The sequence below is a fragment of the Peromyscus leucopus genome, chromosome 1 (assembly GCF_004664715.2).
Source record: "Peromyscus leucopus breed LL Stock chromosome 1, UCI_PerLeu_2.1, whole genome shotgun sequence".
In the NCBI taxonomy this organism is placed as follows: domain Eukaryota; kingdom Metazoa; phylum Chordata; class Mammalia; order Rodentia; family Cricetidae; genus Peromyscus; species Peromyscus leucopus.
Genome location: NC_051063.1, coordinates 116771257 through 116797008, shown reverse-complemented (window position 1 = coordinate 116797008; position 25752 = coordinate 116771257). Strand labels below are relative to the sequence as shown.

Below are 25752 nucleotides of genomic sequence, written 5' to 3'. Positions count from 1 at the left end.
TATAGTAGATTAATAAAATAATACAGGAGAATTTGATATAATAGGTAGTAGGAAATAACTTCTGGTTTATTAAACTTAGTCAAACTTAAATAGAGACATCCTGTCTAGTACTTCTGTAACCGCAAGGCTTTATGACACCAATTTTAAGGAAAAAGATATTGAATTAAAAGAATGCATTTTATCAGAATGTTAGATTTAAATTGTCATGAAAGTTACTGTTTTCTCATTAAGTTTCTTTTACTTTACATGATTATGTAATTAAGGAAGACTTTAGAAAAGTATGTATCATGAAAAGACTTTATAATCAATGATTAAAATCTATAAGGAAATGCTTTTGTGTATAAACAAAGCCTGTGAGAGATGCAGGTTGTCAGAGTAGGTCAAGCCATACTGAGATGTGTTTCCTCTCTGTCCATCTCCCATAAAACGAAACTAAGAAGTGTCCCTTGTCTGATTTCTCCATCACCACTGTTACATCCACCCACCCACTTTAACCCTGCTCTTACCCAGAGCTGGACGCTAGCACGCCGCCATGACTATCTCAAGTAGTGCATTCTTAATGTTGAAGTTTACCACAGTTGTGAGCGGGTAACAATGACAAGACACTACCTGCTCCTTTCACCTTTCTCAGCTCTGTACTCCAATTAAAACAGACCAAGTTCCTAGAAAAGGGAAAATGTTATTTTACTCTCTGTGTGTTGAATATATTTCATTATAGTTTGACTGTATATGTTTATGGTGCTATAGTATGGTGATAGATATTTTGTAGTTGTTGTTATAATCTTCCTTTAATCTCCATGAAAGACTCATATTAGGGTTCTGTTATTTCCAAACTTATAGTTGAAGATAATAAGCTTAAAAATAATTTGCACAAGACCTGCACAAGATCATGCCAACATCACAGCATAGACCCACCCCTTACTTAGGATCTGTTGGCAATGGATATTTGTTGAGGGGAGAAAATCCTTCTTCTGTTAAGGATGTGGCTACTGGTATGTTTCCTATGCTCCAGTGGATTATCTCAACTGGTGTACATATGAGCACTAACTGGACTTAATGGGTTGTCAAAAAAGACATAAAGTTTGGAAGTGGTCATGTTGGAGCAAAGAGAAGAGAATTGGAAGGAGGGATGAAGGCAAATATGATAATGTTTTATGTATGTATACATGTGTGAAATTCTCAAAAATAGGGAGAAAATTAAATGTCCTTCCAATAAATAACATTAGGTTAAATGATGGGAGATCTAAGATTTAAACCCACACTTCAAACTGCTTTACTATTTTTGTTCCATATTAAACATTATGTGTTTGTTTTTACTTTATGGGAGAACATATCTAAGGTCATGTGACTATTACTGGACATTAATTGCTTTCTGTAGGAAATGGTTTTATACCACACTCAACAGAGATCTACATGCAAACACATTTGATAATAATTCTTCTACAGAGCTTGTGGAACTCTAAATTCACAAATGTGAACATTATATAGGGAAATTATTGATTTTCTTAGACTTTGTACAGGAAGGCACTCAGCACCAGTTCTTTTTGTACTTTCTAAAATGTGCTGACTTCAGCATGAATAAGATAATTCTGTTATGGGCATTAAAAATAAAGAATCAATGGTCTTCTATAGCAGGCCATGTGCTCCTATACAAGACTAACAAGCTAAAAGTGGAGGTCTCAAAAAGAGTAGGTCATGTTAGTTTTAAAAAATCAGAAAGATAAGATGGAAGATATAAATGTTTCAAATCACATTACACCATATCTTAACATCTGTTTTCTAAATTGTCACTATGTTTTAAAGTGACTGAGCAACGTTCTGAATACATCCAACTGTTAATACCATTTCTCCACAACTGTGTAGAAAGTCTAGAGAATGTGGCATTATTTGTCTCACTGGAAACTTCCTCTTGATATCCTTTTCAGAGCCAATTCATAACTACTGGTAAAGTGTGATACACTCTGTTTCAGTCCTGAGCCTGGTTGCCCACTTCCACTAACAACTACTCTTACAATAGTTAAGTTTCATGCTAACAACAACAGTTCACTGGATACAAGGCACCAAGTGGAGTGCCTGTTTAAAGCAGTCAGGCACACTCTTTACAATCTTCACCTGCCATCTTGCTACCTCCCATCAAACAGTCTAGGGTATCTGCTTCACTCAAAGGCAATCATAATTTGAGCTATTGTTAAACTAGATTGTCAGTGACTTTCCAACCAGACTGTTTAACATGTCATCCTTTCTTTCCAATGCTTTCTCTTAAAGAATTGTTCTGTTGCCAGAAATACACAGTTCTTTATTCTTCACTGTACTTGTAAGAGAGTTTTATTGGTAGATGCAATAATGGGAAAAAAGGCCAGCAAGTAACTAACCCAGTAATTGCCTAGTATGGCTTTTTATCAGAATGATGTGAGATTCTTGATAAAAGTAGAACTTTGCAGAACAAAAGCTGGTCTTGCTCCATATTTTTGGAAAACAAGATAGGTTATTCTTATAGGCAATCAGATTTAGAATTCATGGATTTGATGGCTTTCCACCTAAAATAAAATTGTGAGCTAATTTGAGCAGAAATTGCTTTCCTGTAATATCCTCAACCCCTGATATTTCATATTCAAAGCATAAAAGCAGAGTTGGCACTCAGCAATTGTCTGTTGAAATTAAAATGAAATCAAAGTGTATTCTCAGTGTTGCTTAGCTTTGCTTTTAAGTTTTACTTATCCCTGTTCCCAAAACATGATTTATAGCAACTTATAAGGTACAAACAAAATTTCTCTCCATTTTACTGTTTAAGAGATTATTTGACTGTAGAATAATTGAAGGGAAATCAACACCTCTGTCTGGTTCCTAGCTTAATTCTAATCATACATCAGCAATAACCACCTTACTGAGGATTCTTGAGCTTTTAAAAATTCTTTCATGAAAATTTCCACCCCGGTAAGATATGACACACTTAAAAAATCATGCTTGCAGCCCACATACAATTAAATCTGGGTTCTTATACATTCACTATGCCTTGCTCAAAGTAGCTTGGCAGTCCATGGAAAATATGTTTATTTATTCTTCAATGTGATCGTTTCATCTAAAGACTTTTCAGTTAAGTTGTATTCCATAAATAAATATGTGACAAGTACTGTTTTAAGCACTAAGGAGTCAAAACATGTAACAACCATTCCTCCCACTATATTTTCAGTCTCCAATACATGACTATACCTATTTCAGAGGGTGTTATGAAGCTGAAGTAAACATACTTGTTTTGTGCATTTGCAAGCATCCAATAGATGCTAGTCCCTATCTTCATGTGTGTTTATGTCTGTGTTGTATATTCTTCTACAAAAAGAGTCCCTTCAATTATTCTGTTTGTAAAAACTCACAAATCTGATGAAAAACCAAGCAAATGCTGAAGAGTAGACTAGTTTGTTGAATGTTTCTTCTAGCCAGACACTGGTGGAAGGTATGTAAAATCTCACTTGGAAGTTTTACCATTTACTGGTGCTTAAGAAAAAACAAATTTTGTCATTGCAGGGAAGTGGGTGAAACTGGATGGTAAATAATCTTACTATACATCAGAGAATATATGAGTCCAGATTTGTTCCAATGACCAAGATGCTCTGTCTCACAAGTTTATCTAGGGGCTATAATAACTAACCGGAAGCTGTAATGAGCAACAGAGACAAGTTTATTACTATCTAGGTAATGATCTAACTACAACTACATTTCAAAGAAGGGAGCAGAGTAATTTGTATAGAAAACAATCCATATCATTAATGCTATAAGATCACAACTATAAACTAAGATAGTTTCTAAGATATTTTCTAGAATGATTTAATGACTGTAATTTTTCCTTCAGTTATACCCTGAGTGAACACAGCAATTCAGACAACAATTTATGAAAGAAAGGGTCATGAATCTGAAGGAGTGAAGGAGAGAGGGGAAGATTATATGGAAAGATTGAAAGACAAATGTTGTAGGGAGAAATATAAGTACATTAATCTAAAAAAAGGCAGAAATGTTGATACTTTCTTTTGGTATTGATCTGCTTGCTAGTCATTCCATCTCAATCCTATCCCAATTTTGTGTATTGCTCTACCTTCTGGAACCCTTTTACTCTGAGATGCTTTTAAATCCCTCCCTTATTATACCCCAGTGCTTTCTTGAATCCTTAATATGCTTTAGAAACACTTTAATTATTATTATTATTTATGCATGCACATACATATATATGTATATACTTATATATACCTATATAAAAACCTACTGAGTCCACGTATGTAAGGATCAGCACTTGGGATTAGATAACCTATCAAGGACTTGTCCCTGGAGAAAATTCATTCTTCCTCTCTTCTTTACTGGCAATTATATTGAGAATAGAGGAATTAAAATATTATGAAATACTAATATCATTATAGGAGACTGGTAATTCTGGTCACTGCAGTAATGAACTTTAGGGAAATTCATTTTCTATATATATTTTGATGCTTTAAGCTTCTGTGAGGTTCAATGACCTTGAAAGCCAGAGTAAAATATATTTGACAAGAAATGGGGGAATACAGGAAGAGCTAGAGGAAGGAGAGGGTGGGATGGAAATGATGTATTGTACTCATGTATAAAATCCTCAAAGAAAAATAAGTTATGAAAAAGAAAAAAATAAATAAAATTTTAAAAAACGAAACATTTTAATAGCTTCGGGTGGTCCATCGCAGCTTTTCTACAATCTAAATCTTTCCAGTATGCATTCTCTTATGCACCTTTGCCACTGGTTAACTACTTGAAAATAAAATTATTAAGTGCATGTCAAATTATGAAGCATGATTGAAAGATGTGAAAACCCAGGTCCATGTTCTGTGCACAGGAAATAAATGTATTTGAAACCTTCTTTAAAAGTCTTTGATAGGTTAATTATAGCTCACCCAATTCTTAAGTCTTAAAAAGTCACAGTGCCAATCTTGTTCCAGCATTTCATTTTTAAAATACTTTTGCCTTCAATAGATTAAAAAAAAAAGTACTATTTTCTTAAGTTTCAAAGAAACCTGTCAAAAATTTTGAGGAGTTTTTGAGATAATTGGAAGTTTATTTTTTTCTAGGAACTTTTAATCACTGAAATTCCAAAGTGAATCTAATGTTCCCAAAATATCCCTTCTTTGGAGATTATGTGAGCCAAGTGGTTCATGACTATGAAGCCAATGGAAACACAAGTTCTCTTCACTGAAAGAAAGGAATATTTCTTATTCTCTTATAAAATGACTGTTACATTCATGTCTACCACACATATCTATGTGTATATAGTGAGGATTTGTAACACAAGAGAGTAAAAAAAGATAGTAAATATCTTCCAAATATTCACACTATCTCTGCCTGTTACTTTATAGGATGTAGCACAGCAAGATCTCTCACAGGGTGCACCTTTCTAAGTAATAATAAAATAACCTTTCTTAGCTGAACATTTACTTGAGAGACATTGTGCTAAAAGCTTTGTAACTATCAACCTGTTTCATTTTCATGGCAACTTCGGTAACAGATAAAGTTATTACTCCTGTTTTATTTATTTTTAATAACTTAAAGATGTTTTTCTCAATTATAAAATTGACCACACCAAATTAATAAATGGTTCAATGGAAAGGAGGGTTGCCTTTTAAGCATGAAGATTTGTGTTTGAATCCCAATCACCCATGTAAAAAGTCAGGAATATCTGTGTACCTAATAGCACAAGGAAACAGAAATGGATGGATTCTGAGACCTCCTGTCCATCCATTTGAGTTATAACAGCAATATTCAATTGATTGAGAAACTAGTTCAAGTTCATAAGCTGAAAAATAACACAGGAAGATGTCCACACCCTCCTCTGGCCTGCGAAAGTGAGAAAACTTGTATATTCACATGCATGCACCACATATGCATACACCACACACATGAAAAAGCACACATACAATGCAGATGTATATACATAAACACATACTCCACCACCCTATGGTTAGATAAGATTTAGAGTGTTATTTCAATTTTCTTGTTTCAGTTGAGACTTGCTTTGTGTCTGAGTGTGTGGTCAATTTTGCAGAAAGTTCCATAGGTGCTGAGAAAAAAGGGCATTCTTTTATGTTAGGGTGAAGTGTTTTGTAAGTACATGTTAGGTACATTTGGTTAATAATATCAATTAGCTTCAGCATTTCTCTATTTAGTTTTTTGGATAGTTTTATTTTGGTTTGTTAGTTTTGTTGTTGCTGTTGTTTGTTTTGGGGTGGATAACACATCTATTGTCAAGAGTGAGATATTGAAGTCTCCTTCTATCAAAGTGAGGTGCAATACGTGATTTCAGCTGTAGTATTTTTTTTTTTTTTTTTGGTTTTTCAAGACAGGGTTTCTTTGTTTAACTTTGTGCCTTTCCTGGAACTCCCTTTATAGACCAGGCTGGTAAATGTGTAGCCCAGGCTGGCCTCGAACTTGTGATCCTCCTGCCTCTGCCTCCTTCAGCAAATCCTACCAGCATGTGCCACCACAACCAGCAAGTACTGTTTATTTTACAAACTGTGTGCCCTTTTGTTTGGTGCATAGATGTTATGAATTGCAATGTTCTCTTGGTGGAGTTTTTCCTTTGATGAATGTGCAATGTTTTTCCCTAACTCTTCTGATTTTTGTTTTGTTTGACATCCATATTATCAGATATAAAAAACGGATACACCAGCTTGCTAAAAAGATCCACTTGTTTGAAATGTCTTTTTCCATCTTTTTACACTGAAGTTATTGATGTCTACCCTTGCTGTTGAGGTGTGTTTCTTGGATACAGCAGAAGGATGATGGATCCTGATTTCACATCCGTTCTGCTAGTCTGCTTCCTTTTATTGGGGAACTGAGATGATTGATGTTGGGAGATATGAATAAGCATTGCTTGTTGATTCCTAAAATTTTGTTGTTGTTCATATGTGTGTTTCTCTCTTTTGTTTGTCTGGAGTTCTTTACTCTCTGTGTTTTGTTTTTTTGTTTTTTGTTTTGTTTTGTTTTGTTTTGTTTTTTTGTGGTGGTGGGGTGTTTAACTCCTTTATTTTGGAGTTTTCCTTCTAGCACTTCCTATAGGGCTGATTTTTGATAAATATTACTTAAAATTGTTTTTTTCATAGAATGTCTTATTTTCTTCATGTACTATAATTAAAGGTTTCACTGGCTATAGTAGTCTGGGCTGGCATCTGGGTCTCTTAGAGTCTGTAGAACATCTGCCCAGGTCTTTCTGGCTTTTAGAGACTCCATTAAGCATTCCAGTGTTATTCTAACAGGTCTGTCTTTTTATGTTACTCAGTCTTTTTCCCTTGAAGTGTTTAATATTCTTTCTCTATTCTGTACATTTAATGTTTTGATTATTATGTTCCATGGTGACTTTCTTTCTGCCTCAGTCTATTTGGTGATCTGTATTCTTCTGGTACTTTGATAGGCATCTCCTTTAGATTAGAGAAATTTTATGTGCCTTTGACCTGAGTTTCTTCTCCTTCGTTTGTTCTTTTATTCTTAGACTTAGTATTTTCATTTATGTGTTTTCATAAATATCTTCCTCTTTAAAGACTTCTATCATATTCATAAAGACTATTTGAAGGTCTTTCTTTAGTCCTTCAGGTATGAAGCAATGCTAAGGGCCTCCTATGGTAGGGTTGCTGGCCTCTAGCAGACACACATTGTTCTGGCTGTTATCAATTGTGGTTTTACTCCAGTGTCTAGGCATCTGGGTTTGGAAAAATTATATTTTTTCTTGCTGATAGCTACTCTTGTCTTTGTTGAGTGGATGTTTTGTTCCTGGTGTCTGTTTCCCTTCTGTTTGTTTGGGTTTTTTAAAGAAATTTTTTATTCATTCTGCATACCAACCACAGATTTCCTCCTCATCCCTTCTTCCTCCCATCCACCCCACAGCCTTTCCCTCCATCCACTCCCCATCCCATCCTCCAGACAAAAAGAAAGTATGGCCTCCCATGGGAAGTCAGCAAAACCTTGCACATTCAGCTGAGGTAGGTCCAAGCCCCTCCCCTTGCATCAAGGCTATGCAAGGTGTCCCACCATAGGCAATGGGCTCCAAAAAGCCAGTTCATGCACCAGGAATAAATCCCATCCCACTGTCAGGGACCCCTCAAACATACCAATCTACAAACTGTCTCACCCATGCAGAGGGCCCAGTCCACAATCCCATGCAGGCTCCACAGCTGTCGATCTAAAGTTCGTGAGTTCCCACTAGCTTGGTTTGGTTGTATCTGTAAGTTTCCCCATCATGGTCTTGATGCTCCTTGCTTGCAGAATCCCTCTTCCCTCTCGTCACCTGGACATCCCTTCTGTTTCTTAGGAGAATGTGGTGACTGTGTTGCTTGGTAGGAAATTGTTGCTTGTTGCTGGAGGGCTTCTCTCCAGGTTCCACCAAACTCCGCAGTCCCACAATCCACGTATAAAATAATCACTCAGACGCTTATAATACTTATAAACTGTATGGCCATGGCAGGCTTCTTGCTAACTGTTCTTATATCTTAAATTAACCCATTTTTATAAGTCTATACCTTGCCATGTGGCTGGTGGCTTACCGGCGTCTTTACATGTTGCTTGTCCTTGCGGTGGCTGCAGTGTCTCTCCCTCCTTCTTCCTGTTTCCCCAATTCTCCTCTCTCCTTGTCCCACCTATACTTCCTGTCTGGTCACTGGCCATCAGTGTTTTATTTACATAGAGTGATATCCACAGCAGGAAATTCTTCCGGACTCCTGATAGGTGTATAAATAGGGGTCCCAGGTAAAATGTATTTCTAGGTTTTGGGAGCTGACAATGGTAATTGGTTGGGGAAAAGCTGAAGGGGTACAAGAAGGAAGAAAGCAGGGTACTCCACCAGGATCTGCTTAGTCCCCTGGACTACCGGGGCGAAGAGTGAATAGAGGCCGTAGAAGAAAGTCTGCTACAGAGCTCAGGATGAGAATGGGGGATTTGTAGGATTGAAGGGAGATGTGAAGATCTGCAATTAGTTTACCTCTTCCCTGATCAGAGTGGCCAGGGAGTGCCTGCTGGAGTGGGATGCAGGGATAAATCAGTGTGTCAGGGAGTAAAAATTAGTAGGTGAAGATCTGGGGGCAGGGAGTGGAGGGGGGATAGTAGCAGCAGATGATCTGCTGCAGGGCTGAGGATAAGACTGGGGATTGAATTCAGAGGAGCTGAGGGAGAGGTGAAGATCTACCATTAGCCTACCTGTCTCCCTGGCTGGAGTGGCCTGATGATTCCCAGGGATTCTATTACTGCTATTTTGAACGTGACACAAACAGAGGGCTGGAGAGAGGTGACTCTGTTGTTTCTGATGGCATTATTTACTAAGAGCTCTCTTCAGTGTATTTACCCACAAACTCCAATGGGACAGAGGAGGTTTGCATTAATGCTTATTTAGAGATCTCTTTGAGAATACAGTGCTCTTTTTTTCCTCTATGCTTTACAAAATCTATTTTTCTTCTTTTTTAATTATTAAGAAATTTTCTATTCATTTTACATACCAACCACAGATCCCCCTCTCCTCCTTCCTCCCACTCCCCAGACTTCTCCCCTTCCTCCCACTCCCCAGACTTCTCCCCTAAACCACCTCCATTCCCACCTCCTCTAAGGCAAGGCCTCCCATGGGAGTCAGCAGAGCCTGGTACATACAGTTGAGGCAGGTCCAAGGCCCTCCCCCTACCCCAAAGCTGTGTAAGGTTTCCCACCATAGGTAATGGGCTCCAAAAAGCCTGCTCATGCACCAGAACAGATCCTGATCCCTCTGCCAGGGGGCCCATTAAGTAGGTCAAGCTATGCTTAAGCCATATTTGGTAAATGTCTGTTAATATTGAGTAACTTCTCAAAGCACACAAAAAAGTACACTATTGCACCATACTTTCTAGAATATAAATGCATATTGTAAATGTTCCCAAATATTGCTATGCCCATATCTTGAAACTATTAGAAGGAAGATTTGTTGTTGTTGTTTTTATACTGAGATATTTGTATGTTTAAACATAACCAGGAAATTTGGTTAAATAAAAGAAACAAATCTCAGTGAATATCAAAGTTACTGAATAGGAAAAACAACATTTAGCATCAAATTTATGTAACTAGTAATATAATAACTTTATGTTTTCATTACTTTTTGTGTCATTTGCAATATAAAATTGCATCTGATTTTAATGATGTCAGTGAAAAGGCACCGGTAACAAAATCGCCTTAAACAATCATTGATAATATGACCAAGGTCTTATGACTCCTAGTCTACTTTTCTTATGGATTTATTGGCATTGATCTACTAATAGTATTGAATCTAGGACTATTCTAGTCCTAAAATAGTTAATTTACCTCTGTCTTCATTTAAGGAGTTTAGGAGCTTCCATGAAAGTAAGACTGTAATAGTCCAATTGTGAGTGGGAACCTACACAGTTTCATCAGACAAGCCTCAGAGTCTCCTCACACATTTGATATTAGATGATAGATCTCTAACTCCAAGGAGACAATTAAAGAGATATCAGGCTGGGCATGATGGCGTATGGCTGTAATCTCCATGAATAAGAAGCTAAGATAGGCAAAGCATGAGTTCAAGACCTGCCAGAACCATGTAGTGAGTTCAAGGCATCCAAACTTAGCAGTGAGACTGTTTAAATTATTTTTTAAATAAAATATATCAAATAGCACACCATCTTTCTATCAAACAATAACATTTTATACTCCAATGATTTTAGCTATAATGAATAGCTTGAAGTTAAGAAAATCTCTGCTAATACTTGAGATTAGGAGCAGGGTCTTTGAAGAGTAAATCAAATATTCAAACAAAAGTAATGGACGTTGGAGCAATCACATAATATGTCAACTGTTTGCAATTTATTATTAAATTTTAGGAAAAAGCCAAATTCACCTTTCTTATTTATAGAATTCTGTGTGCTGGACTGGAGAGAGATTTCAGTCTATAAAGAAAACTATTCTCCATCTTGTAATAATTACATTGTACTGCCTGCCAGCGTGCTTTATATACTCATTCATCAAACTTTTACTGGACAAAATTTATATGCCATCATAGGCTTTTGAGATGTATAATAACAAGTTCTAATCTTTGTCTTAAAGGAATTTATAATTCAGGAGGGCAATTAGGGTAATACAGTTTTCCAGTACTGTAGTCATTATGGTATAAAGGATTTTCTCCACTTCTCACTTCTAACAATCAAGGTAATTGTATGATTTGTAAAACAGTATCAAATCCTTGAGTTTCAATCTTTGAAAGTATAAATAGTGTGAACCTAAAGCAAGCATTTTCTTAGTTTTTACTCTTTTTCTGGAAGTCGTTCTAAATGCCGTCTTCTGAGTATTGCTTTATTTATTGGAAATTTAATAAAAAATGTTGTTTTCATTCACATATATAGATGAGGAAACTGAGAAACACAAAGATAAAATTATTTTCTTGAGGTCATTCAGCGAACAAATGGTGTATTCAGATTTTGAGCCCAAACTGTCAGGCTCCTGTGATTCATGTGCCTCTAACCTGGAGCAATGCCTATCAGCATGAGCAACATTCTGCTGGAAGTCTAGACTGGAAGCTTACTGTGTCATTAAGATAAAAGTACCTCTCTTTACAACAGTGATTCTTAACCTTCCCACAGCTGTGATCCTTTAATACAGTTCCTCATGGTGTGGTGACCCCCAACCATAAAATTATTTTGTTGATACATCATAACTGTAATTTGGGTAGTTGTGGATCCTAATATAAATATTTGATATTGAGGACATTGAATATGTGACCCCAAGAGAGGTTGTAACCCACAAGTTGAGAACCACTGCTTTATAGTATGCCTTTGTGTTAGACATTCCAAATCCTTTTTGCTCTTCTCTGTCTTGGAACTCACCACCTAGACCACACTGCACCATATAGCTGTTTTCACTTTGATTCTGCCAAGATTCAGATGAGCAGGGAAACACCATCAAAGGATGAAGGAGCAAAGAGAGTGAAATTAGATTGTTCATGTCTTTGCTGAACTATATTCCATGTGGTTATTTTGAATTACCACTTCCATTCTCAAAATCTGCTTTCCTGAGCCCCCTCCATCAACAATCTCCACCAAATAGCTGTAGCTGGATGTCTATAAAGCCACTGTTCTGTGCATTTATTTCTTTGCTTTATGGATGGTAATTACAATTTAAATATTTCACATTCTTAATAATTTCATGATGCTTTGCCCTCATCTTTTCAAATAATCCCTTTATTCATTTCCTTATTATTCAATTTTTCCTTATTATCCTAATCTCCGTGTCCTATCTTCAAACTCCAAAATTGGAGCAAATATATTGAGTTTATAAGTCACTAAGTGGTATTCATGTCTGATTTCAGTTCATCTTAAATAGTTTCATTTTTCTATTATTTTTCAGTGGTCCTAACATATGACCCTTTTCAACTTTCCTGTTTCCTAAAGTACTTTTTCCTGTTTGCTTTCAATATTATTAAAGTCCATGCAAAGTAATGAGATTTGTTTTATTAAAAAATTATTTTCACAAAATACATTTTTTTTCTTCTTTAGAGACAGAGTTTCTCTGTGTAGCTCTGCACCTTTCCTGGAACTCACTCTGTAGCCCAGGCTGGCCTTGAACTCACAGAGATCCACCTGCCTCTGCCTCCCAGGTGCTGGGATTAAAGGTGTGGGCCACTACAGCCCGGCACAAAATACATTTTGATCAATTCCCCTCCCTCAGTTCTTCAAGATCCTCCTACCTCCATATCCATATAAATTTATGCCCCCATCTCTCTTCTAAAGTGTGATTGGTATACCCAGTAAGATGCCATTGGAAAAAAAATGATTTTACCTTTGCAGATAGCTTCTTGGTTAGGGGTGAGATCATGTGTGCACTGCCCCTTCTCAATGCTGGGACCCAGTCTTGTTTGAGCTTGTGGTTTCTGTATGTTGCCAGTATCTGTAAGTTATAGGTCCTGTCATGTCTGGAAGACACTATTCTTTGGAGTCATCCATTAGTCTGGCTCTTACAATCTTCCCTCTTCTTGTACTACATAGCTCCCTGAGCCTGGAGGGGAGGGTTTTGATGAAAACAACCCGCTTATGACAGAATGTTCCAAGTCTTTCACTCACTTCATGTCATCTAGTTGTAGGTCTCTGTTTTAGTTCCCATCTACTGCAAGAGACTTCATTTACGTGGGTTAAGCAAGGTGATCTATAGGTTTAGCAGGATGTCAATAGGAATCATTAGCAGAATTAGAGTAGTAGATTTTTTCCTAATACCCATTACCTACCTAGTCTGGAGATCCTGGACACTTTAGCAGCATCAGGTATGGACTCCATCTCATGGATAAGCTCTAAGTCCAATCAAAAAGTGGGTGGTTATTCCTGTAACTTTTGTGCTACTATTGTGCCAGAATCTCTTACAGATTGATCGTTGTTATAGGTCCTAGGGTTTATAGCTAAGTGATATTGATGATTATCTTTCTCCTTCAGTAGAATACAAAGTACCTTCTAGTACATGAACACACTAAAAGATAAAAATCACACGATCATTTCATTATGCAGAAAAGGCCTTTGACAAAATCAAACATCCCTTCATAAAAAAAGTCCTGGACAGTCTAGGGATATAAGGGACATACACCAACTTAATAAAGGTAGTTCAAAACAAGCTCACAGCCAGTATCAACTTAAACATAAACTCAAAGCAATTCCACTAAAATCAGAAACAAAGCAAGGATAGCTACTTTCTCCATACTTTACTCATTATAGTACTTGATGCCTTAGCTAGTGCAATCAGACAACTGAAAGAAATTAAGAAGATACAAATAGAAAATGAAGAAAAGGCCCTAAAGACTCTACCAGAAAAATTCTACATCTAATAACCGCTTTCAGCAAAATAGAAAGACACAAAATTATTTCATGTGTTTTGGGGTTTTATTTGTAAATATTTAACTTAGATTTGTGCATCTATATGCATAAGGGATATTGATCAACTATTTTTTCTCTTGGGTCTTTGTGTGGTTTTTGGTATCATGATAATACTGAAAATGATAAGAAAAATTCTTTCAGTTTCTGTTTTGCATAATAATTTGGGGAATATTGGCATTGATCCCTCTTGGAAAGTCTGTTAAAATTCTGTGCTAATTCTATCCGTCCCTGAGATTTCTGGGGATGGGAAACTTTTAAGGAATGCTTCAACTTCACTAGGGTTTATGGGTTTGCATAAGTTGTTTATTTGATCTTGACTTAACTTTGGGAGGTTGTCTGTATTAAGAAATCCATCTATTTCTTTTAAGTTTTTCAGTTTGGTGGAGTAATGTTCTCTAAAGTATATTCTTATGATTCTCTGAATTTCCTCAGTGTCTGATGTAATGTCCCCCATCTCATCTCTACTTTTATTAATTTGGATCTCCATTCCATCTTTTAGTTAATTTGGCTAAGGGCTTATCAATCTTGTTGATTTTCTAAAAGAATCAACTCATCTCATTCTTGGTTTTGGATTTTTTGTTTGTCTGTTTTTGTAGTTGTTGTTGTTTCTATTACATTAATTTCAGCCCTGTGTCTGACCATTTCTTATCATCTATTCTTTTTGAGTATTGTTTCTTCCTTGTGTTCTAGAACTTTGGGGTTTGTCAATAAGTTACTAATATGAGATCTTTCCAACTTTTTATTTAGGCACTTAGTGCTATGAACTTGCCTCTTAGAACTGCCTTCATTGTATCCTATAATTTTTGGTATGCTGTGAAATGTCGTCCTGTACACTGTGAATGTGTGTTGCTCTGATTGGTTGACAAATAAAGCTGTTTGGCCAATGGTGGGCAGAATAAGGTTAGATGGGACATTCCAACTAGAGAGAGAAGAAGGAGAAAGGCAGAGCCCCGAGAGATACTGCTAGCCCCCAATAGAAGAAGCAAGATGTAAAGTACCAGTAAGCCACAAGACACGTGACAAAGTATAGATTTATAGAAATGAGTTAATTTACAATGTAAGAGATAGCTAGCAAGAAGCCTGAGCTATTAGGCCATATAGTTTGAAAATAATATAAGCTGTTGTGTGTTTATTTGGGTCTGAGAGGCTGCAGGACTGGGCAGGATACAGGAAAACGTTCAGCTACATGGGTATGTTGTTTTTCATTTTCATTCAGTTTTTAAAAGTTTTTCATTTCATTCTTTACTGTGCTTTTTCTTCTTAATTTCTGTCTTCATTCACTTTTTTAAAAATTCAGTAGTGAGTTGTTAAAGTTTCTGTGAGTTTATAAGCTTTCTTTTATTCCTGTTGTTATTGATATTGACCTTTAATTCATGGTGGTCAGATAAAATGTAGGGTATTATTTCAATTTTCTTATAACTGTTGAGTCTTGTTTTATGTCCTAATATGTGGTCAGCTTTATACGAATTTCCATGAGCTGCTGAGAAGAAAGTGTATTCTTTAGTATTTAGATGAGCTATTCTGTAAGTTTGCTAGGTCTATTTGATTTGTACTGTTATTTAGCTCCAGCATATCTGTTTCATTTTTGTCTGGATGACCTGTCCATTGGTGAGAATAGAGTATTGAAGTCACCCAGTATTTGAAAGTCACTGTGCCATTTCAGTTATAGTAATTGTTTTTTATTTGTTTGTTTTTCTTTTCAAATAAAATTGGATGCCCTTGTGTTTGGTGTATAACTGTTTAGGATTTTAATATTGTATTATTGCTTGGATAAGTATGTCGTATTCTTCCATATCTCTTCTGATTTATTTAGGTTTAAAATCTATTTTGTAAGATATTAAAATAGTTACACCTGCTTGCTTCTTGGATCCATTTGCCTAGAATACATTTTTCCCATCCTTTTACCCTGAAGTGATGCCTATCTTTGATGGTGAGATGTGTTTATTGGATGCAACAGAAAGATTAATCCTGTTTCCTAGTCCATTCTGTTAGTCTGTATCTTTTAACAGAGAATTTAGACTATTAATATAGAGTTATCAATGAAAAGTGTTTATTGATTACTGTTATTTTATTCCTATGTTGTCCCATGTCCCAATTTTATTCCTTTTATTTTATTTTACAATACCATTCAGTTCTACATAATAGCCACAGATTCCCTAATTCTCCCCCTTCCTACTCCCCTCCCCTTCCCCCCAGGCCACCCACCATTCCCACCTCCTCCAGGGCAAAGCCTCCCCCGAGGACTGAGGTTGACCTGGTAGACTCAGTCCAGGCAGGTCCAGTCCCCTCCTCCCAGACTGAGCCAAGCGTCCCTGCATAAGTCCAGGTTTCAAACAGCTAACTCATGCAATGAGCACAGGACCCAGTACCACTGCCTAGATGCCTCCCAAACAGATCAAGCCAATCAACTGTATCACCTATTCAGAGGGTCTGATCCAGTTGGGAGCCCCTCAACCTTTGATTCATAGTTCATGTGTTTCCATTCGTTTGGTATTTGTCCCTGTGCTTTATCCAACCTTGGTTTCAACAATTCTTGATCATATAAACCTTCCTCTTACTCGCTAATTAGACTCCTGGTGCTCCACCCGGGGCCTAGCCATGGAGGTCTGCATGCAGATTCCTCAGTCCTTGGATGGGGTTTCTGGCACAACTATTAGGGTACTTGGCCATCCCATCACCAGAGAAGGTCAGTCCCGGGTGTCTCTCGACCATTGCCAGCATTCTTTTGTGGTAGTATCTTTGTGGATTTCTGTGGGCCTCTTTAGCACTTTGTTTCTTCCTTTTCTCATGTGGTCCTCATTTACCATGGTCTCCTATTCCTTGTTCTCCCTCTCTTTTCTTGATCAAGGTGGGATCTCCCGCTCTCTTTCCCTCAACCCTCGCCCTTCATTGCTCCCACTCATGTCCAGGTTGTTCATGTATATCTCAGCCATTTCTCCATCATTGGGCGATCCTCCTGTCTTTCTTGGGGTCCTGTTTTCCAGGTAGCCTCACTGGTGATGTGAGTAGCAGTCCAGTCATCCTTGTTCCACATCTAGTATCCTCCTATGAGTGAGTACATACCATATTTGTCTTTCTGAATCTGGGTTACCTCACTCAGGATGATTTTTTCTAGGTCCATCCATTTGCCTGCAAACCTCATGATGTCATTGTTTTTCTCTGCTGAGTAGTATTCAATTGTGTATACGTGCCACAATATATTTATCCATTCTTTAGTTGAAGGGCATCTAGGTTGTTTCCAGGTTTTGGCTATTACAAACAATGCTGATATGAACAAGATTCCCAATTTTCTAAGAAAGCGCCATATTGATTTCCAAAGTGGATGTACAAGTTTGCATTCTCAACAGCAGTGGAGGAGAGTTCCCCTAATTCCACATCCTCTCCTGCATAAAGTGTCTTCAGTGTTTTTGATCTTAGCCATTCTGACAAGCATAAAGTGGTATCTCAGAGTTGTTTTGATTTGCATTTCCCTGATGATTAGGGATGTTGAGCAATTCCTTAAATGTCTTTCGGCCATTTGAATTTCCTCTGTTGAGAATTCTCTGTTTAGTTCTATAGCCCATTTCTTAATTGGACTGTTGGGCATTTTGATGTCTAATTTCTTGAGTTCCTTATGTATTCTGGATATCAGTCCTCTGTCAGATGGGTTGGTGAAGATCTTTTCCCATTCTGTAGGCTGTCGCTTTGCCTTGTTGACTGTATCCTTTGCTCTACAAAAGCTTCTCAGTTTCAAGGGGTCCCATTGATTGATTGTTTGTCTCAGTGTCTGTGCTACTGGTGTTATATTTAGGAAGTGATCTCCTATGCCAATGTGTTCAAGACTACTTCCTACTTTCTCTTCTAGCAGGTTCAGAGTAGCTGGATTTATGTTGAGGTCCTTGATCCAATTGGACTTAACATTTTGTGCACTGTGACAGATATGGATCTATTTGCAGCCTTCTACACGTTGATATCCAGTTATGCCAGCACCATTTGTTGAAGATGCTTTCTTTTTTCCATTGTACACTTTTAGCTTCTTTGTCAAAAGTTATATGTTCATAGGTGTGTGGATTAATGTCAGGGTCTTCAATTTGATTCCATTGGTCCACATGTCAGTTTTTATGCCAATACCAAGCTGTTTTTATTACTGTAGCTCTATAGTAGAGCTTGAAGTCAGGGATTGTGATGCCTCCAGAGGTTGTTTTATTGTACAGAATTCTTTTGGCTATCCTGGGTTTTTTGTTTTTCCATATGAAGTTGAGTATTATTCTTTCCAGGTCTGTGAAGAATTGTGTTGGTATTTTGATAGGGATTGCATTGAATCTGTAGATTGCTTTTGGTAAAATTGCCATTTTTACTATGTTGGACCTGCCTATCCATGAGCATGGGAGATCTTTCCATTTTCTGACATCTTCTTCAATTTCTTTTTTCAGGGACTTAAAGTTCTTGCCATATAGGTCCTTCACTTGCTTGGTTAGTGTTACCCCAAGGTATTTTATGTCATTTTTGGCTATTGTAAAGGGTGATGTATCTCTAATTGCCTTCTCAGCTTCTTTGTCCATTGTATATAGGAGGGCTACTGATTTTTTTGAGTTGATCTTGTATCCTGCTATGTTGCTGAAGGTGTTTATAAGCTTTATCAGTTCCTGGGTGGAATCTTTGGGGTCACTCAAGTATACTATCATGTCATCTACAAATAAGGAAAGCTTGACTTCTTCCTTTCCAATTTGTATCCACTTAATCTCCCTATTTTGTCTTATTGCTCTGGCTAGAACTTCAAGTACTATATTGAATAAGTATGGGGAGAGCAGACAGCCTTGCCTCGTTCCTGATTTTAGTGGAATTGCTTTGAGTTTCTCTCCATTTAATTTGATGTTGGCTGTTGGCTTGCTATAAATTGCCTTTATTATGTTTAGGTATGTTCCCTGTATTCCTGATCACTCCAAGACCTTTATCATGAAGGGGTGTTGGATTTTGTCAAATGCCTTTTCTGCATCTAGTGAGATGATCATGTGGTTTTTTTCTTTGAGTTTGTTTATATGGTGTATTACATTGACGGACTTTCATATGTTGAACCACCCTTGCATCCCTGGGATGAAGCTTACTTGATCATGGTGGATAATTGTTTTGATGTGTTTTTGGAGTCTGTTTGCCAGTATTTTATTGAGTATTTTTGCATCAATGTTCATGAGGGAGATCAGTCTGGAGTTCTCTTTCTTTGTTGTATCCTTGTTTGGTTTAGGAATCAGGGTAATTGTAGCCTCATAGAAGGAGTTTGGTAATTTTCCTTCTGTTTCTACTATGTGGAAAAATTTAGAGAGTATTGGTATTAACTCTTCCTTGAAGATCTGGTAGAATTCTGGGCTGAAACCATCTGGTCCTGGGCTTTTTTTGGTTGGGAGACTTTTAATGACTGTTTCTATTTCCTTAGGGGTTACTGGACTATTTAAATAGTTTATCTGGTCTTGATTTAACTTAGGTATGTGGTGCCTATCCAGAAAATTGTCCATTTCTTTTAGGTTTTCCAGTTTTGTCGAGTAGAGGTTTTTGAAATATGACCTGATAATTCTCTGGATTTCCTCAATGTCTGTTGTTATGTCCCCCTTTCCATTTCTGATTTTGTTGATTTGGATTCTCTCTCTCTCTCTCTCTCTCCCTGTCTATTGTTTAGTTTGGATAAGGGCTTGTATATCTTGTTGATTTTCTCAAAGAACCAACTCTTTGCTTCATTAATTTTTTGTATTGTTCTCTTAGTTTCTATTTTATTAATTTAACTTCTCACTTTGATAATTTCCTGGCGTCTATTCTTCCTGGGAGACTTTGCTTCTTCTTGTTCTAGAGCTTTCAGGTGTGCTGTTAAGTCACTAGTGTGAGATTTCTCCAACTTCTTTATGTGGACATTTAGTGCTATGAATTTCCCTCTTAGCACTGCTTTCATAGTGTCCCATAAGTTTGGGTATGTGGTGTCTTCATTTTCGTTGATCTCTAGGAAGTCTTTAATTTCTTTCTTTATTTCTTCCTTAACCCATTGGTGATTCAGTTGAGCATTATTCAGTTTCCTTGAGATTGTAGGTTTTCTGTAGTTTTTGTTGTTGTTGAAATCTAACTTTAAACCATGGTGGTCTGATAGAACACAGGAGGTTATTCCAATTGTTTTGTATCTGTTGAGATTTGCTTTGTGGCCAAGTATGTGGTCAATTTTAGAGAAAGTTCCAAGGGGTGTTGAGAAGAAGGGATATTCTTTTTTGTTAGGATGGAATGTTCTGTAGATATCTATTAGGTCCATTTGGGTGATGACATCAGTTAAGTCCTTTATTTCTCTGTTAAGTTTAGATTTTGGAGATCTGTCCAGTGGTGAAAGTGGGGTGTTGAGATATCCCACTATTAATGTGTTGGGTTTTATATGTGGTTTAAGCTTTAGTAATATTTCTTTTACATATGTGGGTGCCCTTGTGTTTGGGGCATAAATGTTCAGAATTGAAACTTCATCTTGGTGGATCTTTCCTGTAATGAGTATGTAATGCCCTTCTTGATCTCTTTTGATTGATTTTAGTTTGAAGTCTATTTTGTTGGATATCAGGATGTCTACACCCACTTGTTTCTTAAGACCATTTGATTGGAAAGTCTTTTCCCAGCCTTTTATTCTTAGGTAGTGTCTGTCTTTGAATTTGAGATGTGTTTCTTGTATGCAGCAGAAAGATGGGTCCTGCTTTCGTATCCATTCTGTAAGCCTATGTCTTTTTATAGGTGAATTAAGTCCATTGATATTTAGGGATATTAATGACCAGTGATTGTTCATCCCTGTTATTTTTTGGTGGTAGTGTGTGTGTACTTCTCTTCTTTGGGGTTTACTGCTGTGGCTTTATCTATTGCCTGAGTTTTCGAGGGTGTATCTGACTTCCTTCGGTTGGAATTTTCCTTCTAGTGCTTTCTGTAGGGCTGGGTTTGTGGATAAGTATTGTTTATATCTGGCTTTGTCTTGTAATGTCTTGTTCATTCCATCTATGATGATTGAAAGTGTTGCTGGGTATATTAGTCTGGGCTGACATCCATGGTCTCTTAGTGTCTGCATTACATCTGTCCAGGTCCTTCTGGCTTTCAAAGTCTCCATTGAGAAATCAGGTGTTATTCTGATGGATTTGCCTTTATAGGTCACTTGGCCTTTTTCCTTTGCTGCTCTTAATATTCTTTCTTTATTCTGTATGTTTAGTTGTTTAATTATTATGTGTTGAGGGGACTTTTTGGGGGATCTAGTCTGTTTGGTGTTCTATAGGCTTCTTGTATCTTCATAGGCATTTCCTTCTTTAAGTTGGGAAAGTTTTCTTCTATGATTTTGTTGAATATATTTTCTGTGCCTTTGAGTTGGTATTCTTCACCTTCTTCTATCCCTATTATTTGTAGGTTTGGTCTTTTCATGTTGTCCCAAATTTCTTGGACATCTTGGTTCATGACTTTGTTGGCTTTAGTGTTTTCTTTGATTGATGAATCTATTTCTTCTACAGTATCTTTAATGCCAGAGATCCTCTCTTCCATCTCTTGCATTCTGTTGGTTATACTTGCATCTGAAGTTCCTGATCTTTTACTCAGGTTTTCTATTTCCAGCATTCCCTCTGTGTCTTCTTCATTTTTTCTATTTCCCTTTTCAGTTCTTGGACTGTTTCCTTTATTTGTTTCATTGCTTTTTCATGATTTTCTTTCAGTACTTTATTGTTTTCTTCCAGGACTTTATTGTTTTCTTCTAATTTGTTTGCCCTTTCTTCTAGTTGTTTATAGTGTTCTTCCCATTTGTTTGTCTTTTCCTCTACACAAGCCTCTACCTTTTTCATGATGTTATTCATTAGGCTGTTTTCTCCTGCTTCTTCCAATTTTTGATGTTCAGGTCTAGATGTTGGAGGTGGGCTAGGTTCTGGTGATGCTGTATTGCTCTTCATTTTGTTGTATGTACTTCTGCCTTGATGTCTGCCCATCTCCTTGTGGTTCATTCTTGGTCTTATCAGCGCACTTGGTTCAGACAGAGCTGACAGATTCAGGAAGTCTCTCTCTCTTGTCCAGATTGGAGCTCTCTTGTCCAAATGGGAACTCCTGGGCAAGATGGAAGCTGTTATATAGACAGGAAGTCCAGGGCAGGATGGGAGCTTTTGTCCAGACAGGAATTTCGGGGCAGGATTGGCGCTCTTGTCCAGAAGGGAAGTCCAGGGCAGGATAGGCGCCCTCTCTGGTCCAGAAGGGAAGTCCGGGGCAGGATGGGAACTCTCTCTGGTCCAGACTGGAAGTCTGGGCCTGGATAGGAGCTGGGGGCCGGTCTCTAAGTCTCAGGAAGTGGCTGGGGTCTCAGGCGGATGGGCGTGGGGGCAGGGTGTGGGGATTGCAGGGGCTGCCAGGGGTCTTTGAGAAGGGGATCCTTCCCGGTGGGGCTAGAAGGGGACCTGCCAGGTGGCCAGAACCTGGGGCCAAGTTGGGCAGGTCTTCCCCAGAGTGGCTGGTGCCCAGGGATAGGGTCCGGGCTGGGCATGGATACTCACCTCTGGTCCAGAAGGGAAGTTGGGGCCATGCCCCAATTTTGATTTACATTTCTGAGATTATTTATTCCTTGTTTTATCTCTGGTGCAATTAATGCCACAGGTTGAGGTTTTCTTTCTAATGCCTTTTGTAGAGCTGGATTGGTAGATAAAAATTGCTTAAATTTGGTCCTATTGTAGAATGCTTTTCTTTCTCTGCTAATTGTTATTTTTAGCTGGTTTTTTTTTTTTCTCCAGGTCCTGCCAAGCCCCGGCAGTCTAACAGCCCACTTATAAAATAAACACGCAGATGCTTATATTGCTTATAAACTATATGGCCATAGCAGGCTTTCTTGTTATCTCTTCTTATATCTTAAATTAACCCATTTTTATTAATCTGTAAGTTACCATGAGGCTCGTGGCTTACCGGTATCTTAACAGGTTGCTACTCTTCACAGCAGCTGGCAATGTCTCTCTCCTCAGCCTTCCACTTCCCAGAATTCTTCTCTTTCCTTATCCTGCCTATACTTCCTGCCTGGCTACTGGCCAATCAGTGTTTTATTTATTAACCAATCAGAGCAACACATTTAACATACAGAACACCCCACAGCACTTATATGTGACTTGATCTTTTTCTCTTACAGCTTTTAATATTCTTTCTTTTATCTGTACATATAATGTTTCTGTATGCTTATTGTACCTTAAGAGGCACCTTTTTCTTTAGATTGGTGGATTCTTCTATTATTTTATTTAAATATTTTCTATGCCTTAGGCCCAGGTTTCTTCTCCTTCATCTATCCCTATTACTTACAGATTTTTTTCATAGTGTCCCAGATTTCCTAATTATTTTTAGATTTAACAGAATCTTTGACTGAGATATTATTTCCTCTATTTTGTTTTAAAAACCTGAAATTTTCTCTTCCATGTCTTATAATTTATTGATGAGGCTTACCTCTACAGTTTATTTTGACATTGTAAAATTTTCATTTCTAGTTTGGGTTTTCTTTGGTGATTCTTTTTCTACTTTCATGTCTTAGATAGTTTATATTATTTCATTCAACTTTTTGTGTTTATATAGTATTCTTTCACATTTATTCATATCATCATTAATATCTGTGAACATATTCATATTTGCTACCTTGAAGGCTTTGTCTTGTTTCTCAGCTAAATTTCAATTTGTGGGGCCTATTTGCAAAGGGTTACTGGACTCTGGTAAAGGTTGTCTTGGCTGTTCACATTTGTATTTTTGAGCAATGATCTAGGCACATGGAGTTATATTTGATATTTGTGGTGTTCCTTGCTGTAGTTAGCTGGTCTTATTGGATAGGTGTTCCATTCTTTGGCTGCCGTTGTTCACTCTGGATCATTGACAAGTGTGGTATCTGTGGGATCCCTGGCAGAGAATACATTTGTGTGTCAATCAAAAGAATGCATATGGTCTAAGAGGAATGGCTGAGAAGCCTTGGGAAAGAGCTAGGAATTGGTGTCCACACAAGAAGAGAAATCCACAGGGAGAGGAGGTAGCATGGGAAGAATGCTACAGGACTAAGAGTAAGTCTGTAGACACCTAAATGGAAGACAGAAAGGACACTGAAAATCATCTACCTGTGTCCCAGGCCAGGGTGGCTACTTGGGGGTCCCTGGTAGGAAGTGTTTCTGTGCATTTGTGACTGACTCAAAGGAATAAGCATGAGCTCAACAGTAAGGCTAAGAAGGCTACTAGAAAGTACTAAGCTGTAGCAATAGATTTCATTGTATCATTGTCACACATTTAAATAGTTATAGTTTGTGATAATTCAGCCCCCTTTCTGCTACAGACTAACCTACATTTTTTGAGGGAAAGTCTATCAAAAGGTAAACCACATAGGAAAGGACTGAAAGATGATACAGGGAGACAGGAGAGAGAGAGATATAAAGCATAGCCATCATACTAATATTTTGTGTTAAATAGAAGAGGATACATGTGACAGAGTAAGGGGCCCCAGGGCAGTAGGATCAGAACCCATCCCTGGTGCATGAGCAGGCCTTTTGGAGCCCACTTCTATGATGGGACACATGGAACAGCCTTGAGGCAGGGGGAGGGGCTTAGACATGCCTCTATTAAATGTACCTCCCCATGGGAGGCCTTACCTTCTTGTAGGAGGGAATGGGAGATGGGTTGGGAGGGGGAGGCTGGAGGGGCAGGAGGAGGGAAGAGGGGGAGCTTTGGTATATAAAATGAATAAAAAATATTTTTTAATAAATAAAAAGATATAGAGTGTGAATGAAATCTCACTAGATTGCTGGCATCAGCCTCGAGTCAGTGCTTTCAAATACCAAGACACCTGTTACATACTTGGGTTGTTTTCTGCAAGGTTAGATAAAGATACTAGTCCACTGAAAAATTCATTTATGTTGATGATACTTCTGGCTGCTACTTTCATTGTCAAGTTGAAGGTGCTATAATTGCCTGAGCAGTCCTTTGCAAGGTCTAGGGCCTAGTCACAGACAGTAATAAAATCAATGCTTTATTTAACAGTAATAAAATCATTAATTGATTGACAGGTGCTGGTCACACCTCTGCACATTCCTTCAGGCCTTGAATTGTAAATACTGTTCTTCTTCTCCTCTGTGTAGTCCTTTTGCAGACAGGTCACAGTTTGTGGTCATGTCAAGAGGAATTCCTTCATGGCTTGTGTCACAGATGATGCTTACACCTTAGAAAGTCTTTTATGAATCTTATTGAAAGAAGGTCTCACCACTGAGCATTCCTTCCTGGAGTTGTGAATGCTATGTTTGCTGCACCCTGGACACACTGGCTTTCAGATTTCTATCCTCCTAAATACTTTACATGGTTCTGATGTCAAATTTATTCCCCACAGTCTAGAAGTGTTCTGCTGGCCAGGTTTCAGTTTATTGTCCTAGAACACTTGCTCTGAATTTCTCAATACTGAAGTTTACTGAAGATCTGGAGCTGCCCAGCTTTGCCTCAGCAGGAGTCTTTTGAAAATTGTGTCTTTCCTCAGCAGGAGTCCTTGTAACATGAAGTCTCCCTGCTGCTCTGGTCAAGTACCTAGAACAGAGCATTTTCCTGGCACATCTCCTTTCTCTGCTGATATTGTGCAACTTTGGTCCCCCTTCCTCATTTTTTTAAATCTTACTTGCTCTCTTTAAAATGTCTATTGATAAGAGTACAGTGCTGATTTTCTGTAGCTCTCTGTTGTGACAATGGTTCAGATGACACTCTCTCACTGGGTTGATTTCTAGTTATTTTTTCTTTATGGCTGAATACAATTCTATTTTGTAAATGAACCACACTTTATATGTTCATCCACTGGCAGACATCTAGGCTGGTTCTGCTTCTCAGCTATTGTGCATGGCTACAGCAATAAAAGTAGACATGAGGCCGGGGA

At 37.7% G+C, this 25752-nt stretch overlaps 1 protein-coding gene across 6 annotated transcripts in view; it reads left to right on the top strand.

The window, feature by feature from the left end:
* Positions 1–25752, top strand: part of Grm5 (glutamate metabotropic receptor 5) — a 482266-nt gene that overhangs the window by 279764 nt on the left and 176750 nt on the right. The window lies entirely within an intron of this gene.